The sequence below is a fragment of the Chrysemys picta genome, chromosome 3, assembly GCF_011386835.1.
Source record: "Chrysemys picta bellii isolate R12L10 chromosome 3, ASM1138683v2, whole genome shotgun sequence".
Lineage (NCBI taxonomy): Eukaryota > Metazoa > Chordata > Testudines > Emydidae > Chrysemys > Chrysemys picta.
In genome coordinates, this window is record NC_088793.1 from 207,827,348 (window position 1) to 207,839,890 (window position 12,543).

General features: G+C 52.8%; 1 protein-coding gene across 1 annotated transcript in view; it reads left to right on the forward strand.

Annotated features, from left to right (window-relative positions):
- Positions 1-12,543, forward strand: part of SYNDIG1 (synapse differentiation inducing 1) — a 142,378-nt gene that overhangs the window by 18,605 nt on the left and 111,230 nt on the right. The gene's annotated exons all lie outside the window — the stretch shown is intronic.

The following is a 12,543-nucleotide window of genomic DNA, read 5'->3' on the forward strand; positions in this document are numbered from 1 at the left end:
TGACTCTTTCCACTGGCTTTCCTCACATTTTGCATGAGGATTTTATACTCCGTGGGCAAACAGTTCCCTGTGAGCATTCGAGACTTGATATGCATCATATGAGCTGCATTGTTTCATTATGATTGGACCCATGCATCACATGGTACAATCGCCCTTCCCTGATTGGACGAGTATAACAATTGGTGGCAGAGCCTTGTAGTTACATGTGAATCTTGATAAGGTTTTGCCTAAGGTACTTATACAGCCCCTGTGACCAGAGCAGCTGAACACCTCATCATCTTTATGAGCAGAGCAGTGCTAATATTGCCATTGGACAAATGGGGAAACTGAGGCACAGAGACTAAGTGACTTGCCTGAGGACACATGGAGAATTTGTGACAGAGCAGGGACTTGAACTCAGGTCTCACAAGCACTAAGCAAGCATGCTAATTTGGACCATCTTTCCTTCCTCTAAAGAAGCCACGTCTGGTTTTGAATTTCTCAGGGAGAGGGACCAGATAAGTGGAATGAAGGAATTTTAGAAAGATTGTATCCCTTTCCTTTCTGGGCCCAAGGCCTCATTCCCATTACAAGTCTGGCTCCTGTAAAATTTGTGGGCTGGGTGCAGAGTTTAAATGTAATTCTCCCTCACTGCAGTCACATGAAGTAATTGCATGAGTGTGTGTTGTCCTAATTGCAAAGTGAGTAGGCAAATTGATGCCCGGCTCTTTTAACTGCCTCTGCCAGGACTCTAGTGAAGGGTTTTGGCAAACTTGTCCCTCTGTTGTGTTAAGCAATGACTCACTCCACGCCTCTGAAGATCTGAGCCTTCATCTCTGTTCGCCCTCTTTCAGCTCTTTACAATGTAAGCTTTCTTGGACAGGTTTAATTAGGTGTTTGCACAGCACCCAGCATTTCGGGGCCCCGATCTCAACGGGGTCCTCCAGGCATTGGTGGACTGCCCATGGAATAACACAGCCCGGACATGGTAATTAAATCAGAATAAAAAATATAATTACACCTCTACCTCGATATAACGTTACCCGATATAACACACATTCGGATATAACACGGTAAAGCAGCGCTCGGGGGGGCGGGGCCGCGCACTCCGGCGGATCAAAGCAAGTTCAATATAACGTGGTTTCACCTATTACGCGGTAAGATTTTTTGGCTCCCGAGGACAGCGTTATATTGAGGTAGAGGTGTATTAATTTGCAAGGAAAAAAGAAAGCCCGGCCTCAATGGAAGCAGAAAATAAAAATAACCAACCTAATCAAAATGTGCTATGCTATTCGTAGCTTCCACTTGTTTCATAATAATAATATTGCACTAACAGAGCATCTTGCATCCAAGGATCGTAAAACGCTGTACATATATTCCCCAACTAAGCCTTCCTGTGTATCAACTATGTGTGGATTGGGAGTATTATTATCTCTAGTCTACAGATGGGTGAGCTTGGAAGGATTAGATTGTCATCTGTAAAAGTTGATAAGCGTCGATTTCATGGTACGCGCACAGACGGACGAAAAATATTTCCACAGAGAATGAACAGAATTGACAGTTAGGCCAAGTAAGAAAAATGCTGCTTGATCATTTATTAGCAGTTGATTTAAGGCTGTTTACTTTGTATGTTTTGCCATGTGAAGCTGCAAACTTGTGTTTTAAAGTGATAAAGCTTGAACCTTTTGAATCTGGACATGTGCTGTCATTAAATTGTCTGGCCCCACACCACATTGTCTGACCCACCCTATAATTTCCCACAACTGTGAACATTTAAAAAAAATGCTTAAAAAGAAACATTGATATTATCCTTCAAAATTATTTAAAAAGAAATACATTTGAATTCTGCCAAGCCTTTAGATGGGAAATGAGGAGTTTGCCAAAGGCTGGACAGAAAGGACATGGCTAATCCAGAAATGAAATTCAGGCTTCTTGGTGCTCTACTCTGCTTTATCAGAACATCCTCCCTTCGCAGCGTTTAAGGCCAGAAGAGACCACTGGATCATGGAGTCTGATCGCATCACAGGACAACCCCGCCCACTTACCCTTGTATTAAATCCAGTAATAACCGCAGTCAGGCTGAAGTATTACAGCCCTCGGGAGACTAAACGATCGTGTGCTAGAGGCAGAGAATAGGAGGGACCAAGGTGCCCTTTTGCCCGGGGCCTGTTCTTCTAATCTCAACCTAATTCATGTGAAAACATGGAACAACAATTGATTGTAATAAATCATTGTTTACATCATAATTATAAATCCATTGCTATTGTTTGTATGTCCACAATGGGGTTCCTGCGGGGATACCAAAGCATCTTTTCCTGGGTCTGTAAGGAAGGGTCTGAACTGAGACTCTGGAGATGGAGATGTGGTTCTTGCCTCTACTACACGCTCTGTGTGTGACCTTGGTTACATCACTTTCCTCTGTGCCTCGGTTTCCCCATCTCTAAAAGAGGGTTACTAATGCTTCCCTGCCCCATATGAGTGCGTTAAGGCTATATTCCTTACTGTTTGTGGGCTGATATGTAAGAGACCTAGGTAAGAGACCTGTTTGAAGCTGAGACAAGAGAGGCTAACGTCCAGATCCTCCGAGGTATTTAGGCACCAACTTCCCATTGAATATAATGAGGGTTAAGTGCCTAAGCACCATTGTCTAAGCCTGCTGGATTTCTCCATGATCACGCTGAGTCGTGGACATACTGGAAATAAACTCCAAAGTCCTGAGTCCCGGTCCTCCTCTCTCACCACCAGACTCTTAGTCATAGTCCCAGAGCGTAAAGCGAGACAAGACCACCACAGATCACACCACCCAGCCATCCCCACCCGAGTCCACCAGCCAGAAGGAGACCAACTCTCACAGGCGTCAGGAGACTAATCTCTTGTACGCCGCAGGCGGGACGGAGCTGCACCAATGCCTAAGGCCCCTGCCGTGGCACAGCATTGGACAAGGGAGAGAGACTCCGCTGACCTGGGAAGTGAACTGCACCCCAGACTGCAGAAGAAGGCGAACCCCTCCCCTAAGTCCTGCCCATCTGACCTGGGGGGAAATTCCTTCCCCACCCGCATATGGTGACCCGTCTGACCCTGAGCACGACCCTCAGGCCCACCTCAGAGCTCCAGGCTGCCCCTTCTTAAAATAACCGGCACCATTTGTATTGGCTGTATTATTGATGAAGCCCTAATTTGCTTATATTAATGCTCCCTCCACATGTGCCTCCCCCAGCCAGCGCATCTTCGTCTAATGCTCTTAACGAGGCTTCGGTGTAGCAGGGTGACTCCTCCTCATTTCTGCATGATTGTCACCCCAATATTGAGCCATCTCCCTAACGAACTGAGCAGAAAGAAAGCCAGGAAATCCACCAGCAGACCGCTGAGCCCAACCCAATGGTTTACAAGCTATTGGTATGTTGCGTCCCGTGCCTTGCATCTGTGATGCAGATGAACGCTGGCACTGTGTCAAAACGCAGCCCCGTACGCCGCACACCAGGGCACAGAATTATGTCTGTCTGCCAGCGATTTATCAAGCAAAATGAGCTCATGACTATAACTCGCTGATTAGTTCTTCAGCACCGTCCAGCGGCAGCTGGGTGTGAATAAATGTGTTTGCAGGGGGTTGAGCTGGGGCTGAGTGGACCTGAGAGCAAGAACAATATGATCATAAATAAAAAGCAAGTCCCGGGGCATTTTTCTGCATAAATAGATTTTCAGGGCAAGATTTCCAAGGGAGCTGAGTTTCACTTTGTAAAGCAGTTTGAGATCTACTGATGAAAGGAGCTAGAGAAGAACTAGGCATTAGTATGTAGGCCCCCAAGTCAGTGGCTGGATTCCGGGGTGTTACCCCCAGCAGTTCCCGCTGAGAGAATGGGAGCAAGTGGTTGCTGAGCACGTCTGAAAATCTGCTCTCCAAATCTAGAGAGAACCTGTTTGTGGAGAAATAACAACACCAGCTGGCGCTTTTCGGCGGTCGATCTCACAGCACTTTCCAAAGGAAGTCGGTCTCCTCATCCCTGTCTTACAGAGCGCACCAGGACAGCACATTCTTTTAACTGCAAACGTTTGCAGCCGTATTGCAATGTGGCCCTTTATCACGAGACACATTGCTCAGCACACAACGTGCATTTCCTTTTTTCTCAGCAAGCCTGGCATGCTCTGAACTGCGCCAGCTTGCACCCCTGTTTGTGGCATGATGGGAAACCCAAGATGAAACCACTCCTCTTGGACCGGACAAGCCAGGAGCTCTTCTCCTGCCCCCTAACTCTCCCCCCCGCCCCACTTGTAAGCAGCACTGCTGTGCAGAACCAGAAAGAAGCCATGCGTCTTGATTCTATTCAAGAGACTTCTGAGTAAACATGACTCCTAGAATAGCTCCAATGCTGGATTTGCTGTTTATTTAACTCCTCCTGGTATCATTTTTATCAGCTCAGTTTGAAAACAAGCCCCCCGACAGAGGTGTTTTCTGCTCCTGGGAGATTGTCACATGGCCCAGCACATGGCATTCAGTTAAAGACAGGGGGGTCAGAGTCTCATCTCAGTTCACTGATGTTATTGGCCCTGTGGATGGTGCACGAGAATGAGCTAAGCTTAGCTCTGCCACTGGCCTGCCGGGTGACCTCGGGCAAGTCGCTTTACTTCCCCATGGCTCAGTTTCCCCATCTGTACAATGAGGCAGTGCTATTAACCTCCTTCGTAAAGCCCTGTGAGAGCTAGGTAGGAAGAGAGCTGCGTGAGAGCTAGGGATTTATTATTGTTTATATGTATGACAGTAGCACCAAGAGGCCTCCCCCAAGATCAGGGCCCCCTGGTGCTAGGTGCTGCACATACACAGAGTGAGCAACAGTCCTTGCCCCACAGAGCAGCCAGACAAAGGATGGGATGGGAAGCAATGGCACAGAGTGGTGGAGGTCACACAGCAGGTCAGTGGAAGAGACAGGAGTAGAGTCCCAGGTCTCCGGGGCCCCAGCCCAGTGCCTTATCGACTAGGAAGGATGATTGCCAAGGCCAGCTGGGTGCCCGACTCCCATTGGTGTCTTTGAACATCTCTGCACCGGGACCACGTCTGTCTCCCATTAGCAGCCACGTGCGGAAATGCCACCACTAAGCCCCTCGTTGCTTTAACAACCTGCCGGCACCAGCCCTGGACCTGGGCCACGAATGACTCACTGGCACTGCTGCGTGCTGTCGTCAACAGGTTGGGGAAAATGAACGGATTCGAGTGACTGCAGATGCTGTTAATTAAAGTGGTAACGACAATAATATCTCATCATCCACATCAATAGCCCCGGAGTCCAAACTGCAGCACTGCAGAGCAGACTCCGGGGCTGTGAACGGGGCCGGAGGCCCGGCACCCGTGCCGTGATCAGCCAGCAGGTTCCCCGGCCGACGGGCCAGACTGGGGTAAGACCCCACTTTGTGGGAGGGGTGGGATGGGGGAAGCAGGGATCGTGGGCAGAGAGAGGCTGGAATGAGCAGAGCGTTGGCTCCCCGCCCTGCCATGCTCTGGCCAGGGGAGGGCCTGGAAGGCTCCGTGCCAGTCCTGGTTCTTCTCTCGGCAGCTACACGTCACCCTTGTGATCCCCAGCCCAGCCCTACGAAGGGCCAGCCTGCAACGAGGCCTGACGCAGCCTCCACGAGGAGTCGGGCTGGCAAGGATCCACCCACCTGTCCAAATGGCAGAGTTCAGAGAAGGGCAGGGGCTGTGCCCATTATGCCCCTGTGGGAACAAGGGGGCAGAACCACGCCTAGCCCCACCCCTGCAGACAGGCCAGTGCCGCTGGCGGCAGGCACGGTGGGCAATCTGCTGCCCTCGTTAAAGGACTGTGGGAGGAGCTGCCTCCGTGGGGTGTCTGCGCGGGGCAGTGTCCCCCCGGCGCTCTCCCTGGGCCGGTGACTCCACCCACCACACCTACGTCGCACGGGGCCTAGAGACCAATCCAGCCCACCGTCGGTGCGGCTCCATCATCCGTTCTACGGCGACAGCTGCGCTATTTCTTCCCCAGGGTGCAGGGCTTTGCTGGCTGGGGCAGGAGGCAGGACACGGAGCACAAAGGCGCTGGTGTACGATCCCAGAAAGGAGGTCTGGTTCTCACTGCGGCTGCTTATCCGTACACGTGCACCGTGGCTTCTTGTCTCTCTTCAGAAAGTATCCCAGCAGGCCCGGGAGAGCCCTGCAGCTGCTCACAGGCCAGCCCGGGGATGAAGACTTTCCCCCAGCAAGACCGGGGACAAGCCAATGCCTCCAAGGGCGACTCCATACAGCAGAGGGGCTGCTGCCTCCAGGCCTGTAGGCACAGGGAGGGGACCGACTCCATCACCCTCCTCAGCAGTGACCCCCTGGGGCAGAGGGTTCTGCCCTAGCTCCCTGTGTCCTGCCTGCCCTATTGCTTCTGGGGACCCTCTCCCCACCAGCTGGCAGCAGATTTCCGCCCCCGCCAGGAGGAGATGGTGCAGGAGAGATGGCCCTCGCTGGGCACCCGGGCAACGCTACAGCAGGTGTAATCCTGCGCTGGGGGATGCCCGAGGGAACAAGTCACAGGTGGCTGGGTCTCTCCAGGAAGAAGATGCTGGTGTGGCGAGAAGGTTCGTGGTAGGCAGCCCCCGTGGCCATCTCGGCTCCTCGGGGGGCAGGAAGGTGACGGAGATGGCAGGGGCCAGAAGTAACAGGCTGCAGGCTAGTCCTGGGAACGACGCCATGGCGGCTACAAATAGTGTGTTCCCCCTGTGGAGGGCGATACAAACCCCACGGGGGACAAGCAGGGGGAAGGAGAGGCTCTGGGTTCAGCCAGCCCCACCCCCAAGCCCTGCAAGGGACCCCCGGCTGCAGGAGGAGTTTCAAAGGGGAGCAGAACAGCTCACGGCTGGGCAGACCGGAGCAGACAACAGACCTTCAGCTCCTGAAGAAAGGTGCTTCCCAGCTGTCTGCTGCTGAGATTCTGATGCGTCTGAGGGGGACTTACTGCCTCTGTGTCCTGTTCACTCTGTTGATTTGCATGAACGCCCCTTGCTGTTTGTCCATGGACGGCCCTAGAAGGGGAGAGGCTTCCAGGTGACCTGCTGCAGCGCCGAGCCCCAGGAAGAGGCGGCCCCGGAGGTGGAGCAGCCACGGGCAGATGTGTTACCTGATGCAAAGAGAGCTACTAGGCTGTGTTTGGCCCCAACGAGACACTTCACACCCCCGTTCCCAGCCCGGGAGGGGGCAGTGCTGGGAGCTGGAGGAGGGGCTGCAGAGCCAGTGGGGGAGGGCTGAGCCCTATAGGAGAGGTGGGGCGGGAGTGTTTGCCCTGCTCTATGTGCTATGGGAGGAAGTAGCCCCTTACAACATGGAGCAGCTCATTGGACGCTTGTCCAGGAGTGGCCAGACGTGAGGCAGGACAGTCATCCATCCATCCCTCCCTCCATCCGTCGTTCTCTCTACCCACCTACTGATCCCTCCATCCATCTGTCCTACTCTCTACCCACTTACTGATCCATCCATCCCTCCCTCCATCCATCCATCCTACTCTCTTCCCACTTACTGATCCCTCCATCCCTCCATCTGTCCTACTCTCTACCCTCCTACTGATCCCTCCATCCATCCGTCCTACTCTCTACCCACTTACTGATCCATCCATCCCTCCCTCCATCCATCCGTCCTACTCTCTACTCACCTACTGATCCCTCCATCCTACTCTCTACCCACCTACTGATCCCTCCATCCTACTCTCTACCCACTTACTGATCCCTCCCTCCCTCCCTCCCTCCATCCATCCATCGTTCTCTCTACCCACCTACTGATCCATCCATCCATCCATCCCTCCATCCATCCGTCCTACTCTCTACCCACCTACTGATCCCTCCATCCATCCGTCCTACTCTCTACCCACCTACTGATCCCTCCATCCATCTGTCCTACTCTCTACCCACTTACTGATCCCTCCATCCATCCATCCTACTCTCTACCCCACCCATTGATCCCTCCCTCCATCCGTCCTACTCTCTACCCACTTACTGATCCCTCCATCCATCCATCCTACTCTCTACCCACTTACTGATCCCTCCATCCATCCGTCCTACTCTCTACACACCTACTGATCCAGTCATTCCTCCTTCCCTTTAAATCATTAACTTTATCCTATCTAATCCCATCTATAGTCCCTCTGTCTCATCTTTAAAGTAAACTCCCATCTCCACACTCACCTGTAGCTCTGTCACCTAACCTGAGCAGTGGTTTCTGTTACTTTGGGGAATATTTGTGACCAGAAGGGTGCTACTGACTGAACCTCCCCATTATAAGTGTTATGGGGCATTGGTTTAGGGCGAGTAGGGGGGTTATGCTATAAATCACAGCCCTGCTCTCAGGGATTTATTAGTGGGGATAGAGGGTGCTAAATGCTTGACACAGAGGTGTTATGTTTGGTGAGGGGTAGCAAAGGAGCTCGGGTGGTTTTGTAGCTGCTGGGGTGGGGAGCTGGGGCAGATTGGGAAAGGAACACTTTGATCCTTCTATCCTACAGACCTGGAGCCTTGAGCTCCCGCTTGTCCTGCAGGGTGAGCACCAATGGATGATACTGAGGTCCTGTCCTCCAACTGGACCCTTCCTCTTTCTGCAGGGCAGGGGGGATTTGAAGGCAGCTGGGGAGATATAGAATGATTTTACCAAGGTGCTGATGGATATAAAGCAGCAGAAATCATGCACTGACCTCACCCATAATAAACACACAGAAATGGAGATTTTATCCCAGAACCTGACTGCCTACCCACAGGATTGTCTGGAATATTTTTTCCCATCAATTTTCTCTCAGTATTTCCTATGGGGGCTGTTGTTAAAAAGGGAATATTGTCTGTTAATATTCCCACCCAGGGCTGGGAATAGAAACCCAGGAACTCTGACCCTTAGTCCTCCCCCCACTCTAACCACTGCATCTCACTTCCCTGCCAGGAGCCCTGACACACAATCCTGTGTACTGGAAGGGAGTCAGGACTTCTGTACACACGGCTCCATCTGAGCCTCACTCGCACCTCTCCGCAGCTCCGGGGAAGAGCCCCTTGACTTCTGCATCACTGGGTGGGACCTGGAGAGGGTGAGAGTGGATGACACCAGCATGGGTGGGGGCTGCAGGGACCCTGAGGTGGTGGCCATGGCTCACATGAGAGAGGATGAAGGGGATTTGTCCCAGCTTGAGGGAGAGGAAGGTGCAGGAGAGGGAGACTGTGCCAAAGAGTGGGGACCTGGAAAGTGGACCTAGGGTGGAATCCGGTCTCCACTGAAGTCAATTGAAGTTTTGCCTTTGACTTCAAAGGGGCCAGAATTTCTACCATAGTATGGACTGTCCTGCTTGGAGAAGGGGGTTGGACTAGATACCTCCTGAGGTCCCTTCCACCCCTGATAGTCTGTGATTCTATGACTGGGTCAGTGTCTGTGTCAGCGTGGGGCGGGGTGAACTATGTCTAGAGGCTCCCTGCTGCAGGCCTCAGGGTCCTGCCACACCCATCCCAGGAAAGAAGCAGTTGAGCTAAGTCCTCCGAGCAGGTTCGAGTGGCTGCAGAGGAAGCAGCCAATCAGAGAGGCTGCAGGGAGCAGCAAATCAGGGCCCAGGAGGGCCATATAAAAAGGAGCTGCAGCGCTAGAGATAGTTAGTTCCTTGCTGGAGAACAGAAGAGTGTAGCGGGTGCTCCTGGCTGGCCAAGGGGAACACCAGCACCTTGGACAGCTCAGTGCTGGCAGGGACTGAGGGAGCAAGAGGGTGCTCCTGGCTGGCTGCTGGGCTGGACCACAGAACAGCCCTGAGGTAAGGGTGAAGCCCTGGTAAAGGCTGGGGCCATGGGGAAGTGGCCCAGGGAATAGAAGGCAGTTTCATTAAAGGGACATGGTGGTGTGTGGCTGCTATTCTTAGGGTCCCTGGGCTGGGAGAGTAGTGGGTGGCCCTGGGTCCCCCCCATAGGCCACTGGGAAAGGGCCTACAATTTGACAGTGATGAACCCCTGGAAGGGGAACTGAGCTGTTAAGATGCCCAGCTGGAGAGCTGGGGCCAGAACAGACCAAGAGGGTGGTGGAAGCCCTGGGGTAGGGCCAGGTACCAGGGCTGGGACTGTTTAAAGACCACAGCCACAGCTGACCAGAAAGGGCACTGGTGAGAGGTGGGTGCCATGCCCTTAGTCAGTATTCATGGTAGCCCCAAAGGAACAAAGCTTTGCTGCTGATGTTTCACTGTCCTTAATTCCAGACCTGTTACAGAGCTGACGTTTTCAGTGCCCTGGGACACTTTCAGCTCCTTGATAATATGAGCAAGTAGGAAGTTTACAAAATAATGATATGTTTTGGGGGCACCCCCCCCCAAAAGGATTAACCCAGCATGCTGGCCAACTCTCCCTCGCTCAGGAAGAGGGGTTTGGCTGGTGAGGCCGGGTGGGAGCTGTTGCTGAAAATACAGTGGCTCCTTAAGCTTGTGTGCATTACTCGTCTTGGCAATGCGCCTTGGGTTAGCTTGACTATGAAACACACAACAAACCAGATCTCCTGCAGAGGGGAGAAAAGGAGCCGATTGTTGTAGATGATAATTTTTTTTTAACTAACATGGAGGCACCCCCCAGGGCTGGTTGCACACTGTGTGGGAAATCCTAGGACTGCTTCCTGCGAAGCCCATATCCAAAGCGCAGACTCTGGGGGAGCAAAGTGCTGTGTGAATGGGTCCCGAAAGAGAGATGTGGGGAGCATGGATGATGTGGTGTTACAGGGAAGCAGGGGGACTAAAACCTATTCTTCTCAGCTTCCTGGGCAACAACCCCCTAACTGTTCCCATACCGCCCATGTTGAGGTCTGTTGTCCTAGTGAGGAAGGCCCAGAGAGCTGGTTTTTAACTGCTACGTTATTTTGATTCGGCGCTATAGACTAGTCCCCCACCGGTGCCTGGTGTCTGCAGCTGTCTGCTGTTTCCTGATCTGTCCCTACAGGCCAGAGCCGTGCTGTCCGAGGTGGACGTTGGTCTCTGTAGCCACCCCACATCCTTGCACAACAGTGATAGCTGCTGTGCACCCAGGGCCTCGCACAGGGCTGCTTTGGGCACGACTCCTCCTGGCTCTCTGCATGGCTGGGCGTGCTGCCAGCTGTGTGAAGTCAGTCCGTAGCTGCGGGATGTCTCTGATCTTTGTTGCCCAAGATTGGAATCCTGTGGTCAGCTGCATTCTGTGTTTGCAGGGGCCTGTGAGTACCCTGAGAGGCCGCCCACCCCCTCTCTGCAGCCAGCCAGCCCCTCCCCTGCCCAGGGGTGGGGTCCCGACCGCCAGGGACAGCCTGTCAGGGAGCAGCTGAGCGGATGAACAGTTGTGCTAGGGATTCATAGGTCTGCCGAGCCAAGGGGAGTCTCTCCATTGAGAGCTTTGAAACAGGCTGTCACTGGGCTGAAGAACAGCCCTGACCCACAATGAGCAGTTATGGGGCAGGGCAGAGCCCCTGCTCCCAACAACCTCCCAACCTGGTACAATTCCTGCTCCCCTCTGCCCTTGGGATCTGCACAGCGGTTCCCTCCGCAGCCCAGTGCCAGGGGACAGACCCCAGGATCTCTTCAGGGCCGCTCACAGGGACTGCCAGGGAATTCTCCCACATCACCCGTAGTCGCTCGGTAGCCCTCGGCCAAACAGCACCTAGAGGTCCCCTCCCAGCTCTGCTGCAGTGGGAGCAGATGGCCCAGCCATGCAGCACTACGGGCCTTACTCCCCCTATCCTAGCAGGGCCAGGATTCTGTCCTAAAACCCCATCCTGCTGTATTATCAGCGCAAGGGCTTTGCCCAGCACCATGCTGACCCGCCAAGCAGTGGGGCAAAGGGGGTCATGAGACCAGGGGGTAGGGCACGGGCCAAACTCTTGTATTGCTCAGACAAGTCCTTTTGGGTTCTGGCAAGGAGTCAGGTGGGAGTTTCCCCTGTCATTTGTTCCTTATTTCACCTTCACCTTGTTTCTGTACAAAGGAAAGGGCGCCCTGTCCAATGCCCCACGAAATCAAGGGCCAAAGGAGCAGCTTTTCAGTTCCTAGGCCTGCAGTTAGGAATGCAGCTAAGAAGCAACATCTTGAATGTGGAAACACTGCAGCAGGGCCTTATTCAGGTGGGTTGATGCGCTGGAAAATCTCTAACTTCCGCAGGAGGCTGGTTGGAAACATTTCCACTGAAACTTTTTTCTGTCATCAAAAAATATTTATGGAAATCATCTGTTTTCCTCAAATATTTGACTTTTCATTGGAAAAAACACCTCCCCCACACCAGAAATTTCCAAGGCCAGCCTTGGCTGTGTGAATACCAGGCTTCGTGTACATTAAACCAGGCAAGCGTGACTATACGTCCCTCTTCTCTTTACTTGCTAGAATTGTTCTTACTGTACCTGGATTTCAAAAAAATGTTGTCCAGGGTCATCGATATCATCGGGACCAGTCTTCTGCTGGGGTGAATCCAGGTAGCTCCATTAATTCCAATGCTGCCGATTTTAAGCAAACTGAAGATGTGGCCCATTCGAAGTGCCGATGACTCGCTTGTCATCCTATTTGTAGCTACTTCGGAAAAGTCCTGATGTGCCCGATGGGTTGGGTGTGATATCCCAACCCG